The sequence below is a fragment of the Pseudopipra pipra genome, chromosome 28 (assembly GCF_036250125.1).
Source record: "Pseudopipra pipra isolate bDixPip1 chromosome 28, bDixPip1.hap1, whole genome shotgun sequence".
Classification (NCBI taxonomy): Eukaryota; Metazoa; Chordata; class Aves; order Passeriformes; family Pipridae; genus Pseudopipra; species Pseudopipra pipra.
In genome coordinates, this window is record NC_087576.1 from 1473944 (window position 1) to 1492624 (window position 18681).

The window sequence follows — 18681 nt, forward strand, 5'->3', positions numbered from 1 at the left end:
GGATTTGGGATTTTCCCGGCACTGGGATTGAGTCTGGCGCTTTGGGAAGCCCTTGGGGAATAGAGCCGAGAGCCCGGGGGAAGCTGCCGGCACCGGGAGCCCGCCCGGCCGGGGAAGGTCCGGGCTGAAGTTCCTGTTTTGCTTGATTCGGAGCGAGGACTCGAAACCGAGCCTCCAATATGCCCAGCTGGGGATGAGCAGCGGGGTGTGACCGACACATGCCACAACTAGTCCTCACGGCAAAAATAAGGACACGTTCCCAAGGCCTCTGACCACGGGGAAGGGAGTCGGTGGGGCTGGGAATTGCTGTGGGAATTGCAGACCGGGGGGGGGGTGGTGGGGGGATCGGCCTCCTGACCCCACCTGGCCTCACCTGAGCGCCGATCAGTGCGAGGGATGCTCGGAGGGAAACCCCCGGACATCTCTGCTGAATCCCCTTCCTGCAGGGCACGGGCTGGTCCCGCTTCTTGTAGCCCGGGCAGTTTGTGCCTGTCCACAGGTAAGGCCCATCCCGCTCGTGCAGGAGTGATTTTTCCAGCATCAGGAGGAACCCGAGCAGGTTTCCCCACACCTCGTGACTTTCCCAAGCACGGAGCAGCACCCGGTGCATCCCTGGGTGCTCCCCGGAACCGGGCTGGCGGTGCAGTCACGTTCCCACATCCCTTCCCTCCCTGCACATGTGCCCCTGGGGAGGTCTGTTTGCCTCCCTCTGCCTCACCTGGTCGCTAATCTCTTCCTGTAGGAGGAAGGTTGTGCCGAGTTCGCCCTGGGCGCTGACGCAGCGCTCAGGAATCCGTGGGCAGCTGGAAGCACATCTGGACTTGCCCCACGCACGGGGCTGCGGGGCCGTGTCCAGCTCAGGTGTGCAGGGCTGTGTCCAGCTCAGGTGTGCGGGGCTGTGTCCAGCTCAGGTGTGTGGGGCTGTGTCCAGCTCAGGTGTGTGGGCTGTGTCCAGCTCAGGTGTGTGGGGCTGTGTCCAGCTCAGGTGTGCGGGGCTGTGTCCCCCTCAGGTATGTGGCCAGGAGGGATCCCCCTGCTCCGGGGCTGTGTCTCCCTCAGGTATGCGGCCAGGGGGGATCCCCCCGCTCTGCTCAGATCCCCCCCTGAGCCCCGAGCCTGCCCCTGCCAGGAGGGAACGGGGCTGGGAAGGACGGGAGCCCCAGCAGGAGCTGGCACAGCACAGTGCGTGTCTGGCAGGAGCGTGGCAGCCGCTCCCTTCCCAAAATCATCCTGGGAGACCACCCCAGGAGCACACACAGACCCAGCAGGACCCCCAGGGACGGGAGGACCGCAGGCCCTGTGACTAAACCAGCCTCAAACCGTTCAGCTGCTGGGCCCCCACGGGGTCTTGGGTGCGTCCCATGGGTGGTGGTCGCCAGCCTTTGGGGCAGGGCTCGAGGAGAGCAGCCTGGGATTTGCTCTGGGAGCCCGGCTGGCCCCCCACGGACGGGCAGGGGGCACAACCCGAATGCCAGCCCTCGGCTCCTGGTGCCGGGGGACGGCTCTGCCGGGGTGGAGCCCCGGGAGCACCGAGGCTTGAGCCCGGCACCAACCGAGAGGGCTCTGATTTATGGAGCTGGCGCTCGGCAGACGGGATCCACCCCCCTGCTTTTTTTAATATTGTTTCCTGGCAGCTCCGTTGGTTTCTCTCGCTGATTCGAGCAGCGCTCCCACAATCCCGCGGGTGCCTCGCTGCCTTGAAAGCAGTCAGCTGGAATTTGCTATTTTGGGAGCTAAAAAATGGAAGGGAAGGAGAGGAAGGAGAGAGGGAGAGAGAAAGGGAGAAGGAGAAAGAGGAGGAGGAGATGGGGAGGGAGGAGGAGGAGGAGAGAAAGAGGGAAAGAGAAAGAGAGAGGGCAAGGGAGAAGGAGGAGAGAGAAAGAGGGATGGAGAGGGAGAAGGAGGAGGAGGAGAAGGAGAAAGCACACTCACGTGAGCACAGAGGAATGGTTGAGCAGGATTCCACTCGAGGGGAAAAAGCACAAAATAACCCCACAGAAATGATGATTCATTTTCGGCCTTGCAGGAGCCTCGTGTTTCTGTAGCTGAGCTGTAACAAAACAAGGCGGCCAAGCCAAGGAGTTTTATTTGTACCAGATGGGCCAGCGGTCGGATCTGCAGCTTTTCAGGAATCCTCTTGACTTTGGGGCAGAGTTTGCAGCCGGGAGCTCAGGAGTTCAACCATCACAGGGGGGGCACAGGGTGGCAGGGGAGGCCCTGCTGTGTCCCTTGGCTGTCCCTGCCGGGCTGGGGGGGATATTCCCACCCCCCCGGCCTCGTGCTGGGGTTGAAACTCGTCCTCCCCGGCTCCTCCATCCCGGCGCTCGTTCGTGTCAGAACTCGCCCCGTCTGCAAACGAGTCTGGTGAGGGGGTGTTGCTTCACCTCCCCAGTCACCTGGAAGCTTTCCCAGGGCAAGGGAGCCCCGGAGAGAAACAGGGAAGAAGCCTCGTGGAGCTCTGGTTGTTGAGGAGCACAGGCTGTGTGTGTCCGGGGGGTGCTCGGGCAGATCCTCACCTGGATCCTGGTTGTGCTCCCAGCTCAGTGCAGCACTTGAATCCCCCCAGAGCTGGGGGCTGGGCTGCCCCTGCAAACACTGCCCTGTCTCCCACCTTCACCAGCAGGGATTAAAAATCCCTCCAGCAAAATCCAACCGAACCCCCCCCCCCCCCCAATTTACAACAATCCACTATTTATTTTTTTTTTTTTTGCACTTTGGCTGCAAACAGGGGGTGAAGCACCAGGGACTTGTTTCCCCCGGAGGAGGTTTGGGCAGAGGAACCTTCACCCACCTCGCTCACCACGTCTGGCACCTCGGGCTGCTGCTGGGCACGGGCACAGGTAGTGGGGCAGTGACTCAGTCCCTCATCCCTTCCACTTAAGTCTTCCTTAATCACTCAGTGTAGTCATCCTGGACACAGCCTTAAGTGGATTTGCATGGATAGATTGAAAAAAAAAAAGCCCCTTCTCCCTTATATTTTAGGATAAAGAATAAGCAGAAATGACAAAGACAGAATTTTTTTTTCTTTTTTACTACTACCAGATTATTTACAAATCCATTGAAACTGGATAAAAGTTAGTTCACACTAATTTACTGCTCTGGGAGGGGAATTACAAGATAATAAGATCAGTGATAAAAGCAAGAAGTAGGTGTATTTAATGACTTTTTCCCCTACAGAGCCATGAAGCAATATTGGAAGAGCGAGGCAAGGCTGGGAGGAGGAGATGAACCCAGGAATGCTCTGGAGGGTTGCCTGGGGATCTGGAGCTGGAACACAGCAGAGGAGTGTTTGGTGCTGGATCCTTTCTGCTGGGCAGGTGGATTCCAAAGGACAGCCAGGATGGGAACCTGCCCCGGCACGGCCGCGTTGGAGCCGCAGGGACTCGTGTGCTCCCCGGGGGATTGCAGGGCTCAGAGCAGGGACTCGTGTGCTCCCCGGGGGATTGCAGGGCTCAGAGCAGGGACTCGTGTGCTCCCCGGGGGATTGCAGGGCTCAGAGCAGGGACTTGTGTGCTCCCCGGGGGATTGCAGGGCTCAGAGCAGGGACTCGTGTGCTCCCCGGGGGATTGCAGGGCTCAGAGCAGGGACTCGTGTGCTCCCCGGGGGATTGCAGGGCTCAGAGCAGGGACTCGTGTGCTCCCCGGGGGATTGCAGGGCTCAGAGCAGGGACTCGTGTGCTCCCCGGGGGATTGCAGGGCTCAGAGCAGGGACTCGTGTGCTCCCCGGGGGATTGCAGGGCTCAGAGCAGCCACAAACACTGGCAGGGACCTGGCACAGCCTGTCCCGTCCCTGGGAGTGTCCAAGGCCAGGCTGGACAGGGCTTGGAGCAACCTGGGCTGGTGGAAGGTGTCCCTGCCCACGGGGTGGGGCTGGATGGGCTTTAAAGTCCCTTCTGAGCCAAAGCATTCCAGGATTCCATGAGCTGGGACACAGCCAGAGAGGAGCTCGTGTGTGTGGCCCAGGAGGATCCTGGCTGGTGCGGGTGGGGGCTGTTTGTGTGTCAGATGGGCTTTGCTTTAAGGCTCTTGATGCATATTAATGACCCAGCTCAGCCCTGCTGGGGCCAAGCCACCAGCTGATATCCCTGAGATTGTCCCCATTGTGCTGCACAAAGCCAGCCCCAGCCAGGGCCGGGCACAGTTCTTGTTTTGGTCGAGGCTGAGGGGAGAATCCACTCAAATAATCCCCTCCAACTGTGTCCTCCTCCCTGACAGGGTTTAAGGGCCAGGAGAAGCCACGTGGCCTCGACACTGCCAGCTCCTCTGTGCTCCCTGCACACTGTGGGGGGTAAAATCCAAAATACAACAGCCACAGGAGGGTTTGGGTCAGAAGGGACCTTAAAGATCATCTCATTCCACCCCCTGCCATGGGCAGGGACACCTCCCACTCTCCCAGGTTGCTCCGAGCCCCGTCCAACCAAACCTTGGACACTTCCCAGGGATGGGGCAGCCACAGCTTGGGAAGCAAACTCCACGTGGCATTCCCAGCCCAGCAGCAGAGTGTCACTTGGTGAATTTAAGCCTGCTTAGGCCAGACTTTGCTCCCAGCTCCCTTTGCTGGGGCCCTGAGAAGCAGCCAGCAGCTTTGGTTTCAATCCCAGCCAGTTTGGCAGCAAAAAAAAACCCCCAAAACCCTCAAAAAGGTCATGAGAAAATCATATCCCAGCCCAGCTTATAAAAGCAGATTGATATTTCCTCTTCCACTTCTGGGATTCATGTGTTCCTTTCCCATTAAAACTGATGATAAGAGCACGTCTCAGCTCCTCACGAGCTCTTGGGCCTCTTCCTTTGATTGATGCCAAAACAGGGACAACCCCAAACCACGTCCCCAGAGCCCCAGGTTTGGTGCAGAGTTAACCAAAGCAGCTTCCTGTGCCCGTGGAGCTGGAGCAGGGATGAGTTTCCTGTGGTTCTGGTGTTGATCAGTGGGCTGGACACCCCATCACCCCACAGAGCCTTCCTTGGCCAGTCCAGGTCTCACACAGCCAGGAATTCTTCTGGAGCCCCATCCTGGTATCACTTCATTCCCTGAGTGCTGAGAGCAAACACAGTTTCTGGTCCTCGAGGCTGGGAAGAGAAGCTGGAAAATGTGGCTCCTGGGGGCACAAAAGGCAACACGCCCACAGACCCTCAATATTTCACCTTCCAGAGCATCCTGTGCTCCAAACCCTGCTCCTGCTTCCTGGAGGGAGCTGATGGGTGGCACCTCAGCAGCTGAAGGTGGGAGGCTGAGCAGGGATCCCAGCCTGGGGTCAGGAGCAGGAATATCAGCCCAGCTGGAACATCCCAACCCCTGCACAGTCCGAACCCGGGAGCTCGGGAGCAGAAGTTTTCCCTCCCGCAGCCTTTTCCTCCCTCCCCTCCCCTACCCTCCCCTACCCTCCCCTCCTCCTCAGCGTTACTCACCAGTTATGCAATGCTGTCTCCCAGCCCTGCACATGCCAGCAACCAGTTGGGCAGCAAAAAAAATACTCTGCTGGAAAAAGCAGTTTGTCTGACTGTGCCCGCCTGGCTCCCGGGACTCACCCCCAGCGTGGCACAGGCTGCTTCCCTGCTGCTTCCCAGGGGAAAAAAGGAGAGGGAACGGGGCCTGGCCTCCTCCTGGCACTGCTCCATGTGCTGCTCAGCTCACTTTGCTTCTGCTCCATTGGCCTCCGGATCCAAATCCTCCTAAATAATTCAGCGGAGCTGCTGCGCCGAAGGGGTGTAAATAATTCATCCCGGAGCTCTGAGGGGGGAGATGTGCTTCCATCCCCCTGCAGAGCAAAGCTCCTGGGGCTCCCTCTGCTCCCTCCCAGGGCAAAGGTTCCCTCTGACCCAGCCAAGATGCTCCCGTTGGTGCTGCTGGGAGGAGCTGCCGTGCTGAGGGCTTGGGAAGGGGATGGATCCCACGGAGCCTCCTCCATCCTCCCACCTCCCTTTCCGTGGGTCCCAGAGGGTTGGGGGGCATCAGGGCAAAGCCTGACCTCGTCCAGGAACTCCCAGGAGAGGGGAGCAAAGGGGCAGCATCTCCTGGGGCCGCTGGAAGTGGGGAGCAGGCTGAGCCATGAGGGGCTGCAGCATCACACTGGGCACTGGGACAGTGCAGACCTGGGAGTCTCCCATCTTCCCTTTGGATATTGGGCATCCTGCAAAGGCAAGAATAAAACTGGTTATTCCCCTGCACTGGGCAGACCCTCTTTGTTCTCCCAGCCAGCAAATCAGGCTGCGAAAAAATCCCCCAAATCCCCGACTGCTCTCCTTGTGTTTCCCATCCCTTCCTCCTCTGCATCCCTGTGATAAAGAGCCCCCTCTCCCCAAATCCCCCCTCTCCCCAAATCCCTCCCTCCCCAGTGTGGGGCTGAGTCTGAGCCTTATCTCTGCCCCCAGTAATTTGATTTTCAGCCCTGGCAATTACCACAATAAAAGGTGGGATTTGCAGCCCAGTGGGGACTGTGGCAGCTGGGCTGACACCACCAGCACCCCCCTGCGTGGCTTGGGGGGTTCCAAACCTCCTGAGAGCCATGGCCTGGGGAATATCCCCCCTCCAAAAAAAACCAAACAGACAGGGAAGTGCCTCCTGTTCTGCTCTGCACTGGGACAAGCTGCTCTCCCAGGGATTGGGGCTGGAGTGGGGTGGTAGCAAAAAAAAAACCAAAAAACTCAAAAAGGTCGTGAGAAAATGGTGGTGCTGCTGCCCAGGAGCCCCTTCAGCCCACGCCGTGGGATCAGTGCAGCAGAGAAACAGGGCCAGGATCCCTGGGTTTGGATTCCCCCAGCATCATTTCTTCCCAGCTCCCGGCCCAGCTGTTGGTGGCTCCCATAAAAACCGAATGTGCTCTGCAGTTCAGCCCCACGTGTCATAAACCATCATCCAAACCCCATAAAGGAGCAGGTCCTTTGCATAACGACCCCAGATGGTTCTCCAGGGGGGGTTTAGGGCACGCCAGGGCTGTGCTGCCCCAGCTCCCACCTGCCAGAGGTGGGATCAGAGCAGCAGCAGGGGCTGGGCAGGGGTCAGGGCACCCATGCCCTGCAGGGATGTCCCTCCCTCGGTGGAGGATGAGCAGAGCTGGGGGCAAACAGCAGCCTGGGGGGGGCTGGGGTGGGGTATGGGAGCCCCCCTGCCACAGGGAGAGGGCACAGGGCTGCCAGGGGGGACCCCTTCCCTGAAAAATGGTGCCCTGCTGTGGTTTTGGGTGAGGACTGGAGGGTGTGGGGTGACTGGAGGCAGTCACGGGGGGTTTGTGCAGGGCAGGAGCCGTGAAGGGATGCCAGGGAGTATTTTTAGGGAAGTCATGACTCATCCCTTGTCTCTGCTCCAGGGCAGTCACAGTTCAGGAGCCCTCAGAGCTGAGCAGAGAGGGGGCAACCTGAGATTTCCCAGAGAAGCTGTGGCTGCCCCCGGATCCCTGGAAGTGTCCAAGGCCAGCTTGGAGCACCCTGGGCTAGTGGGAGGTGTCCCTGCCCACGGCAGGGGGGTGGAATTGGACGATTTTAAGGTTCCCTCCCAACCCAAACCACTCTGGCACTCCCTGATCTCCCGGTGCAGGATGAAATATTTGTGCTGTTCCCACCGGGACAGACAGAAACCAGCCGGGTGCTGAGCTCTGGTGAGGAGGTTTTATCCCAGCTCAAACACAGGATGTTTAAACTGGGTTAAAAGGCCCCGAGGGGACAGTCTGGGGGCTGCAGAGCAGCTCGGGAGCCGCAGCATCCCGTGTTTCCTGTGGGAGAACCGGGAGCCAGCACATGCAGAGCCAATTTTGGGGGGGGTCGGGGAGGCTCCAGGAGTTGTTTATTCCTTTCACCCGGGTGCGAATTCCCGATCTGGCCACACTGTTGCAAATTCGGATCCCCGTAAATCAACTTAAATCACTCCTAAACACGGGCAATAATTCAGGGATTTATTGAACCGGGGGCTGCATAAACACGGATTTAAGGTGGTTTCACTAAATCAGAGCAAAACCCGGAGCAGCCATTCCTCTCTGCTTTTTCTCCAGAGGAGTTTAAGCTGGTTTCAGGTTGATTTAAGCCAAGACTGGTCTGGGGGAGGCAGAGACTTGACATTCCCACCCCCAGGAGAGCAGGGGACCCATTGGCAGCTCAGCAGGCTCCTGTCCCAGCTCAGTCCTGGCACACACCCGGAGCTGCACCTCCACCAGAGATAACCAGGCCCAAAACCCCGCAGGGAAATGCCGTTTTCTCCCCCAAATTCCTGGGTTTGGCTGCAGGAGGAGACACACGGAGCAGGAGGGGCTGTGGCTGTGCTGGAGCAGGAGGGGGGGTTTGCCCTGTTTGCTGCAGAGAGGACCCTGGGATGGGACAGAGCCGAGGGTTTTTTCCCTTGGAAACCCTTCCAAAGGCTGCCACCTCCTCTGGGAAGGGCTGGGGGGGTTCAGTGTGCAGGAGCTGGCTCTGGCCTGGATTCTTCCACAAAAACTCCAAACCTTGCTCACCCTGCAGTGACAATTTGTATCCTCTCAGGACGGTCCATCTTACTTAAAAAAAAGCTGGATTTGGGAGCTGCAAAGATGATTACGTGGGGCTGGAGGGGTGGGGACGGGCAGGATTTTGCCGGGGAGGGAGTGGGATTTAACAACTTTGTGCCTGCTCTGAGCTGAGAGGATTATGCTGCTGGTTCTGGCACAGCTCTGGGGTTCGGGTGGTGTTGGGCAGGATCCTTCCCTCCTTTCTGCCTGCTCTCTGCACTCCTGGGTTATCTCCTGGCCCTGTGTTTAAGTGCAGGCAGGTTAAAGGCAGCAGCTCTGAGTAAATCCCGGGTTTTGCCTGGAGCGAGTTGAGTGGCATCTGGTTGGAGTGGCCCTTGTGGAGTGCTGGGAGATAAAATCACGGCTGCTCCTGCCTGAGTGGGAGACACTGGAGGAGAAAACAGGATTGCTGACAAGATAAGGGCTGGCTTATCTATGCAGAGTGTGATTTGGAGCCAGCCCCGAGCCCAGGCGGGTGCAGGAGGTGCAGAAAGCTGATTTAGCTGCTCACTCACGGGGTGATTGTGTCGGGTGAAGCCTTTCCAACGCGATGACATTTAAACGCAATTTTGAGTTAATTCTGTTCCATCTGTGCGCTGCCAGAGGTGTAATGGGGTCAGGGCTTGATGAGTTTGGCCTTAAAAGGGTTTGCTGAGGCGAGATTCCAGCGGTGAGCAGGGACTGCTGCCATCCCAGCCCGGGGTAAGTGGAGCTTTTTTTGGCTTGTACATCTGGAAGGAGGGGGAGCTGGGGGGGGCTTGGTGCTGCGTTTCCTTATCCCGGTGTTTCCCTGTCCTGGTGAGCGGTGGGACAGCCCGCGTGTTCCCGATGCTCCGGCTGTAGGACCCTCCTTGCCCGCCAGAGGCTGCTGGTGCAGTTCGGAAACATCCCTAATTCCCGCTGCATCCTCCTGCCGGTTCTCGCTCCGAAGGATGAGCGGCGGGAAAACAAGGCCAGAACGGCCCCGGGAGAAAGTTCCTTCCCCTCCGAATGTGCGAAGGGATCGCGCGTTTTCCAAGCGTGCGGGGTGTCACCCCTGGGAAAAGGTGCTGGCACCAGGGCAGGGCTGAGCCCGGGGGGGGGTTTTTTTGTCCCTCTCTGCCTCATTCACCCCTGAAAACTTGGCCTGTGAAATCCCTGCCGGTGTTTTAAGTCGTCCTGGACGTGCCTCGTGCTCTCCAGCAGGGAGGGAAGGGAGGCACAGGGTGAGCATTCGAGGTCCAGCCTCTCCTTTTTGGGTGGGGATGAACCAACCCCAAGGGCAGTGCTGCACACAACAACCCTTGGCTGCTCTGGGACAAGACTCACTGCTATGGAGAGGTTTTCCTCGGTGGAGAAGGGGTTTTTTTTCAGCTAAAAAAAAAAAAGAAGAGCTGCTGCCCAAGGTCAGGGCATTCCCTGGAGCCTGGGATCCCTTTCCCTCCCACTGCAGGGCCAGCAGAGCCCTTGGCATGTCTCCTATCCCCAAAGCTGTGCATCCCTGACACCCCCAAACAGAGGGAAACTCTCCTGGTTTCCCAGGAGATCCCAGAACTCAGCAGGTGATTTAATTACTTAATTAAGAACAATCAAGGGAACTGATTTGTAACTCGACTTAAACTTTGCAAACATCAAATGTCATTTTTTTTTAAATGCTGATGCCTGTTAACATAATTAAGCTATTAGCAAAAAAAAAAAAAAAAGAAAAACAACACAATCCTTGCCATTCCTGGGAAGGGAAGCCTGACTGGGATGAAGGATCCCTGACAGCAGGGCTGGGTTTGCCTTCTGACCTCGGCTGGGCCTGGGCTCTGGCAGCCACCTCTGCCCACTTCCCTGGCCAGCCTGGGCTGTTCTGCTGCAGGTTCCTTGATCCAGACCTGAGCCAGGAGCTGCCTGATCCCTTTCCAGGGCGGATTTGGAGCTCTGAGCTTGGCAGTGTCCCCTGGCTGCCTGTCCCTGCAGTCCCAGCCCCTTTGCCAGGTCCACCCTGTTGGCTCCTGGAGCGCAGAGCGTGTCCTGCTCCCTGTTGGGAGGCACCTCCTGTATTCCCGGGGGATTCACCGTGGATTTCCCACCCTCTGTTGGGAGGCACCTCCTGTATTCCCGTGGGATTCACCGTGGATTTCCCACTCCCTGTTGGGAGGCACCTCCTGTATTCCCGGGGGATTCACCGTGGATTTCCCACCCTCTGTTGGGAGGCACCTCCTGTATTCCCGAGGGATTCACCGTGGATTTCCCACCCTCTTCCTCCCCTGGGGAAGGATGTTCAGTGCCGAGGGGCACAAAGCTGGTTTCTTGTCACTTTTGGTGACAACGAAAAGCCACGAGCAGAGCCCAGACCGTCCACCCCAACCTTCCAACCTGGGGGCACAGGGGAGGTCCAACCCAGCCAGGTCCTGTCCCCCCCCAGCCCCTCTAATTCCCTCACTCGCTGTGTATTGATGGTCAGGGATGTCGGGTAACCATGGCAACCCATTGATTAGCATCCAGCCCCTGCCAGACGAGGAACACGGAGCCCGAAGAATTACAAATGCTGCTGGATTGTGTGTGCTGCCAATTGGCTGATTGCTGCCATTTTCTGCCAGGTAGCCCAGCTCTGTGTAATTACCGGGCTGTGATTGATGCATTGCTATAGTTACTATCTGCTGTGCTCCCTGACTAATAGTTTTTAAATTCCCCTTCAGATGGAAATGCGCTGCCTGTAAATGCGAGGAGAGAGAGAGAGGCAGAGGTCTGCTGAGCCCCAGATCCATCCTGAGAGGAGCCAGGCTGGGCGTGGAAAAGCGGAAAAGCGTCTTGTCTGGGAGAGAAAAACCCCGGTGGTCAAGTGCCTGAGTCACTTGGATCAAAGCAGGGCCGGGGGTGGGGGAATGGGGGGATGAATGAGGCTGTGGGAGGAGGGGGGAGCTGGGCTGGCCCAGGGGTTTCTCCAGGCCTGAAGGGTTTGTCACGTGTTGGCACCACATGGTGGCTTTAAAAAAAAATTAATAAATAAAGCCAAACCAGCAAAATCCTGGACAAGGACAAGGTGTGGGGGGGGTGGTTTTGAACCAGGTGAGATGTTGGGGAGGGAATTCTTCCCATGGAGGGTGGGGAGGCCCTGGCACAGGGTGCCCAGAGAAGCTGTGGCTGTTCCATCCCTGGGAGTGTCCAAGGCCAGGCTGGAGCAACCTGGGATAATGGGAGGTGTCCCTGCCCATGGAACTGGGTGGGCTTTAAGGTCCCTCCCAGCCCAAACCATTCTGGGGCTCTGTGAACAAAACAAAACACGAAAAGGCACCAAACCCCCCCTGGGCTCTGAGCAGGATCCTGCTGCCCACACCCAGCATCCCAAAACGGGCACCAGGGACACCTTCTACCCCCAGAGAGGTGCAGCCCGTGGGGTGAGCACTGAAAACTGAGCCCCAGGGGATGAGTGGCACTGCTGTGCCTCGTCCTGCAGGGAGCAGGAGGGGGTGGGAGCTGGGGGGATGCTCTGCAGGGCTGCAGGGAGCAGGAGGGGGTGGGAGCTGGGGGGATGCTCTGCAGGGAGCTGGGGGGATGCTCTGCAGGGCTCGGGGTGTTGTCCTGGCAGAGGTGAGGCCGCCCCAGGTGCTGCTGCTGCGGAGCCAGTGACTGGTGGCCAGACCCTGGTGCTCCCAGTCCGTCCTGGGAAGGGGTCAGGGAGATGCTGGGAAGGGATCAGGGAGATGCTGGGAAGGGATCTGGGAGATCCTGGCTCGGATCTGGAGCTCTCCCAGGCGGACTTTGCCTCTCCTGGGGTGAGGATGCCGAGCAGAGCTGCAAACCCCTGCCCTGCCCTCCTCTCCCCTGAGCGTTGCCTCCGGTGTTTGAACATCTCATAACCCACACAAAGTTAAAAGGGGTTTGTTTCCTTTCAGACTGAGTGCAGCCAGGGTAATTTAGTAGAAAAATGTCATGCTAATGCAATTCAAAGTTCAAATGATCTTTCATTTTGAGGGAGAGGAGAATGTGTGTGCAGTCAGAATGCTAAAACCCACTACTTGCCCTGCAATTCAAATAGAAATATGAGCTTTGGGGGATACATAAGTCACATGAAATACTGTGAGTGAAACAGAAAATGAATAAAAATGATCCTGAAGCCATTATTAGCATCGCTGGGGGGCAAATCCAGGCTGGAACAAGTGTAGCAGCAGTCAGGAGCAGCGTGGGGAAAGGAGAAGGTGGCATGAAATCACAATAACACGGGAAATAATGAGAAAAAGTTATCAGCAAGGCGTTTTTTTCGTATTAATATCTAAATGTTTGCAGCCCAGGTGCTCCTTCCCCTCCGCTTCCCAGCCCCTCTCGACATCCTGGGAGTACTTAGCTGGAGAGTGGCACATGGTAATGAAGCTCTGGGTGCTCTGCAGGGGCTGTGCCTGGTGCCTGCTGCTCCTCCAGCCATGCAAGGAGCAGCTCCACTCCATGGCTGAGGAGGTTTTGGGTTGGGAGCCCCCCGGGGTGACTCTGTGCACTCGTGTTCTGTCTCCTTGAATCAGTCAGAGCTCGGGGTGAAGGTCTCTGTGGAGGTTTCAGAGCTTTATCTCCCGAAGAAGAGTGGAAGGAAGCGACGAGTGTGCCTGTCAGGGCTTGGGGAGGGGGGGTTAAAACCAGGCACTGCAGTTTTTGGAGGGGAAGGGGAGGTCTGCAGCAAGCAGGGGGTGGTTACCAGTGGGCAGGTGCCCTCTGGAAAGGAGAATCAGTCCAGGATCAGTGCAAACCTGCCCTCTCTGCCCCTCCCTGGGGAAGCAGAGGAAGGAGTTTGTGTGACACTGTCCTAAAGACAGTGGAGATCATCATCTCCAGGAGACAACCCGAGGAAGAATTTCCTCATAAAATAGGGTTGTTAAACACTGGCAGGGGCTGCCCAGGGAGGTTTGGAGCCCCCACCCCTGCAGGTGCCCAAGGAAGGCCTGGCCATGGCACTCAGTGCCAAGGTGGGGAGGGGGCACAGGGTGGACTCTTGGAGGGCTTTCCCAACCTGAAGGATTTTATGATCCAGGAGAGACCAGCAGAGCCTCCAGAGCTGCCTGGGAAGCTGCTGGAGGAACCTCCCAGTTGCCAGAGCCCTCCTGCCTCTCCTGAAAACTGCAGGGCACAGAAAACCAGCTCTGAGCTTCCTGGTCTTCACCTTCCCTCCCGAGCCTCGTCCTCTGGGTCTCCCTGGCTCTCCCTCCCTCCCTCCCTCCTCCTCCTCCTCCCTGTGTCCCCCTCTCCCTGGCTCTCCCTCCCTCCCTCCCTGTGTGCCCCTCTCCCTGGCTCTCCCTCCCTCCCTGTGTCCCCCTCTCCATGGATAATATTTCCAGCTCCACGGCTTTATTGGCACCGACAGGGGTTTTAACGCTCACATAAAGCCTTCAAGCCCCGTGATTAAAAGTCAATAATGGAAGTGTTCACTGGGCTGCTCGGGGAAGGAAGGGAATGAGGGAAGGCAGCAGGAAAAGCAGCTCCTGGAGAGGCAGCTGAGGGGAGGCTGCGGGTCAGAGGATTCCCAGAATCACGGAATGGTTTGGCTTGGAAGGGACCCTAAAACTCAGGGATAGACCTTCCCCTGGAGCAGCTGGATAAAGCCCTGGCAAGGCAGGGAAATTCCATCTGCTGGGGAGACATTTCAGGGTGGCACCTGGAGCACACTTCCCAAATCCCCCAGCAGAGCCCTGTCTTCATCTGGTGTTAATTGGGAGGATGTGTAATTTTGAGTTGAATGTGTGTGTCCACAGAAGGTATTCCCGAGGTGATTTGGGCTATAAAAGACTCCCCATCCCCCAAAGGTTTCTGTGTGGTGATGCCCTGCTAATCTGGAGAGCAAAAATTAGATTTTTTTTCTTTTTTTTTCTCCCTTTAAATCCTGGACTGTGTGTTCTGCTGAATCCCGGATTTTCTCAGGTGTGCTGTGCAAATCTGCCAAGTAATGCAATATTTTAACAGGGGTTTTTGTATTACAGCCCTGTATTTAGCAGAGCTCTTACCTCGCTCCTCTGGATGATTGTTTGTGAGTGTCTGATTGTCGGGGAGAAAAGGTAATTGCAGAGAGAAAATGAGACCCAGGGAAACTCTCCTGGAATTTGAGGGGGGCCGTGGTGTGAGCACAAGTGGCTCATTGCCTGTGGTTGCTGAAAACTGTCTGTATATTCCAATTTTTCTCACTGCATTTGACATTTGTCTGAACGTGAAGCCCCCCCCAGATGGGTTCTGTGGCCTGGAGCAGGAAAATTAATACTCTGGGGATATTTAATCCCCTCTGCTTTTGTGTTTGAGTAATCCTGAGTCGGGAATTGGGCTCTTGGGGTAAAAACTGCACCGTTAAATAGATCCCTCTTGCCAGCAGCTGAAAAACTCCCCCTGCGTTTTAAACAGCCACTCCCCTCCCTTTGGCCTCCAAAATGTTCTTGGCTCTTCCCCTGCTCGGGATCCACCCCAGGGCTCGGGGGATATTTGGTACCACAGGGCCTTGATCCACTTGGGATTTGACCCTGGAGGTGTTTAAGGACAGACTGGATGTGGCATCAGTGCCATGGGCTGGGAACCACGGGGTTGGAGCAAGGGTTGGACTGGATGATCTCGGAGGTCCCTTCCAGCCCAGCTGATTCTGGGATTCTATTTGGGGGCCAAAAATGTGTTGCTGGACAGAACCAAACTGCCCCAGCCACTGAGGGAGCCCGTGCTGGCAGCAGGGGGGGGATTTGGGGGCATAAATATCAAGATATTGGGGACAAGAAGAGCTTGAAAGTGAGCCTGACCCAGGGAGGGGGGTCCTGTCCCGAGGAATCCCTCCCTGGAGGGGTTGGGAGCTGAGGGGAGTGTGGGGGGCAGATTTACAGCTCTGATCACCAGGGATGTTTATGGGGTGTGAAACGGGGCTGTTCCTCGGATAACACAAGCTGTCTGTGCCATCAGTGCCCTCGGAGGACTAATTACAGGATAAATCCCCCTCTCTTTGTGTAGCTGTTTGTAAATCAAGTGTGTTTTCATTGTGGGAAAACTTCTGCAAGGGCTCTTTGCCAAAGGGAAGGGAAAAGGTGGCATCAAACCTCATCAAACCTCTTCTTGGGGGGGTTGGTGGCAGGGGATGAATTCCCTGGGGGACAGCCAGGCTGTGGCACCTTCGAGATTCAGCCCTGGAAAGGATGGATATCACTGGATGGGGGAAAAAACAAAGAAAGAAAAAAAGAAAGAAAGAAAACTCGAACTCAAAACCAACCCGAATTTGCTCCTTTTTGCTGAAAACTCGTGGAAAAGTGGAACAGTCCCAGCTCGGCCCGGGTGGTGACAGATCCTAAAGCACTTTGTGGTGAGCTCTGTGGGTTCTGAGCACCACAAATCCTGGCTGACTCCCCGGGATCGGGGATTAGATCCCCAGCTGCAGTGACAGGGCTTGAGCTGCCTTTCAGCCGGGGTGGCAGAGCTGAAACCAAAGGCTCTGTGTGGATAAGTGGCTATTGATGACTTCCCAGGAGCAGCCACTGCTTATTGAGGAGCTGCCTTGGCCACAAAAGGAACCTTCCTCAAAGGTTTTGTCTCCTTTTGGCAGTTCTGGGCCCGAAGCCTTGAAACACTTGGGAGGGGGGTGTGAAGATTTCCAGGAGCAAGACAGGACTTCAGGGAGAAATAAATGGGAGCTGGGGGTAAAACCTGGTGACACCTGAGGTTGTTTGTCACTGCTGAGCGAGGTCACTCCTCCTCTGCCCCCTCTGCCCTTCGTCCCCAGCCTGCTGCTCTTCCCCCTCTGCTCCTGATGCACTGTGAAGAAAATTATTAGGAAGGCATGGGGAAAAACTGCTGGAAACTGGTGGATTTTTGGGATGTAACATGTCAGTGGGAGGAGGAGGGCTTGGTGGGGGTGGCAGTTCTCTCCTGCCTCTTCCTCCCTCCCCTCTCCACCCAGGAAAGGCTCCACGTTGGAATCTCACTTTTACTTAATGACTCCCCTCTAGGGGAGAGGTTCCCCGGGCAGAATTCACAAACAGTGGGATTCTGGATTCCTCCTGCCCGGCGATAAGTTTGTGATGAGGTTTTTATTCTTTGGATAATATATTAGGACCGCATTTTTTGCCAAGTTTGCTCCCGCTCCTTCCCTGCCCTTGAATTCTCCCCCTCCCCTTTTCCCTCCCCCTTTTCACCCGAGTGGCATTTTCACTGGAGGTGTTTAATGCAGCTCTAATCCCCTGATTCCCCCAGGTACACGGAAGCAGCTTTACGAACCCATAAATCCAGAAAGATAAAGTGCATTTTTATTAGGCCTGTTGCCGTGAAAGTCCCAAAAAAAAAAAAAAAGTAGTCTAATGTGAAACAGTCAATAACAAAATTTGCCTAATGGTCCTGCTTAGGATGGCAAAAGCACTTTAGAGGAAGGGGTGGGGAGTGATGGTGGGATGGGGAGTGATGGTGAGATGGGGAGTGATGGTGAGATGGGGAGTGATGCTGGGATGGGGAGTGATGCTGGGATGGGGGTGAGTGGCCTGGGAACACCCCCCTGGGGTGTCAGTGGGGTGCAGGGGGGGGTGAGACCCCCAGCCCTGCTGGTGCAGCCTCCCAGCACACCCCTCTCGGCCCAGGGGATGCGTTTGCAGCTGAACAAGGGGTGGATTTATCCGTGTGCGGGTTTGGGGTGAGTGGGGAGAGCTGGGAAGGGGTTGTGGCTCCAAGGTGGGACCTGGGGCTGTCCCTGTGCCAGGCTGGCACTCCCCTGGGATGCCACAGCAGGAGTGAGGGTGGGAAGGCACAGAGCAGTGCTGGGGGGGAGTGGAGCTGCCGGGGGGGGGCTTTTCCCACTCAGTATTTGTCACCCCCGTGGCCCCATCCCCCTCCAAGGGCTCCCAGTTCCCAGGGCAGCCTGCCTGGGGAACTGGCCCCCGTTTTTCCTCGGCACGTGGGTGACTCCGGGGTCAAACCCAGCGACCGGGGAGGTCACACAGAAGGGTTTTGGTGGGTCAGGGCAGCCTCTGCCCCCGAGCTGTGCTGGGCTCTGAGGAGCAGCCGCCAGAGAAGAGCCCTTGTTCTCCATCCCCCCCTTGGGGCACCGCCGACACCCTCCTCCTCCTCCTCCTCCTCCTCTGCCCTCTGCTCCTGCCCTGCCCTGCGCTGGGATTTTTGCCCCGAGGGAAAGGGCCGCGTCCCCGGGTCCCTGCGGAGGGTTTGCTCTCGGCCCTGGGGGGAGCAGAGCTCGGGGGGAGCGGGGTTTTGCGGGATGGGGGTTTTGGGGATCGGGGTTTTGCGGGAGCAGCGCTAGATGGCAGGAGTCAGTCACGCACCGGGATGGGGCTGAGACGCCTCTGGAAATCCGCTCCGGCTGGAAATCTGCCGACTCGCCTGGAGCTGCGGGGACTGGGATGTGTTTAAGCGGCGAAAATCCCCTTCTCCAGCCGGATTTGGGGCTCTGCCTCCCTCCCTCCCCGCAATCCAGGGCCGCAGCCCCGCCGCGGGAAGGGGGGATTTGTTGCGGCTTTACGAGCTGGCCTTGTATCCACCCGCGGAATCCCGGCTCGGATTTTGGACCGTGTGTTTCGGGAGGGGGCTGCCGTGAGGTTTGGAGCCCCTGTGGTTGCTTTTGGGGGGTGTTTTCGTGGAGAGCTGTGGCCGGGACCCCACTGCTCCTGCCTCCCTGGGGAGCCGCAGTCCTGAGGGCTGGAACACCAGATTTTTACCCACACATCCCCCACTCTCTCACCTTTAGCCGCCCAACAAACTCACCTCGCTCCCTTTTTCAATCCTTACCCACTCAGCTTTTCCAGACCAGGGAGGAGAGCCCAGAGCTGGAGGAGCCGTGGGTGAGTTGGGGGCACTTTGCTGCATCCCCAGCCCCGTGGCTCAGCCAAACAGCCCTTTCAGGGAGAGCACAGGGAAACACTGCGCTGTTCTGAGCCTTGTTACAACTTTCATCTCGCTGAGACTTTGCTTTTAGAGCTGCTCTCGGAGCCTGGCAGCAGCTGTCACTTATCCTGCTCCCTAATGGTGTTCCCTGCGAGCCTCTGCTGTGCTGCTGTAACCTCTCTGTAGTCTGTGCTGTGATATTATCGGGCCCAGAAACCCGAGTGAGAGACACATGATACAAAATCAATCTCTGCAACACCTGAAAGGGAGAAGATTGGTACCAAATGTTGTAGCAACAACAAAAGAAACAGCTTCCCCCCCCCTCCGATTCTTCGCCTCGGCGATTTCTCCTGGGGCGTGGAGATGAAGGGTTGCTTCACTTTTCACGGGCTGAGGGAATCAGGGAGAGGGATAAC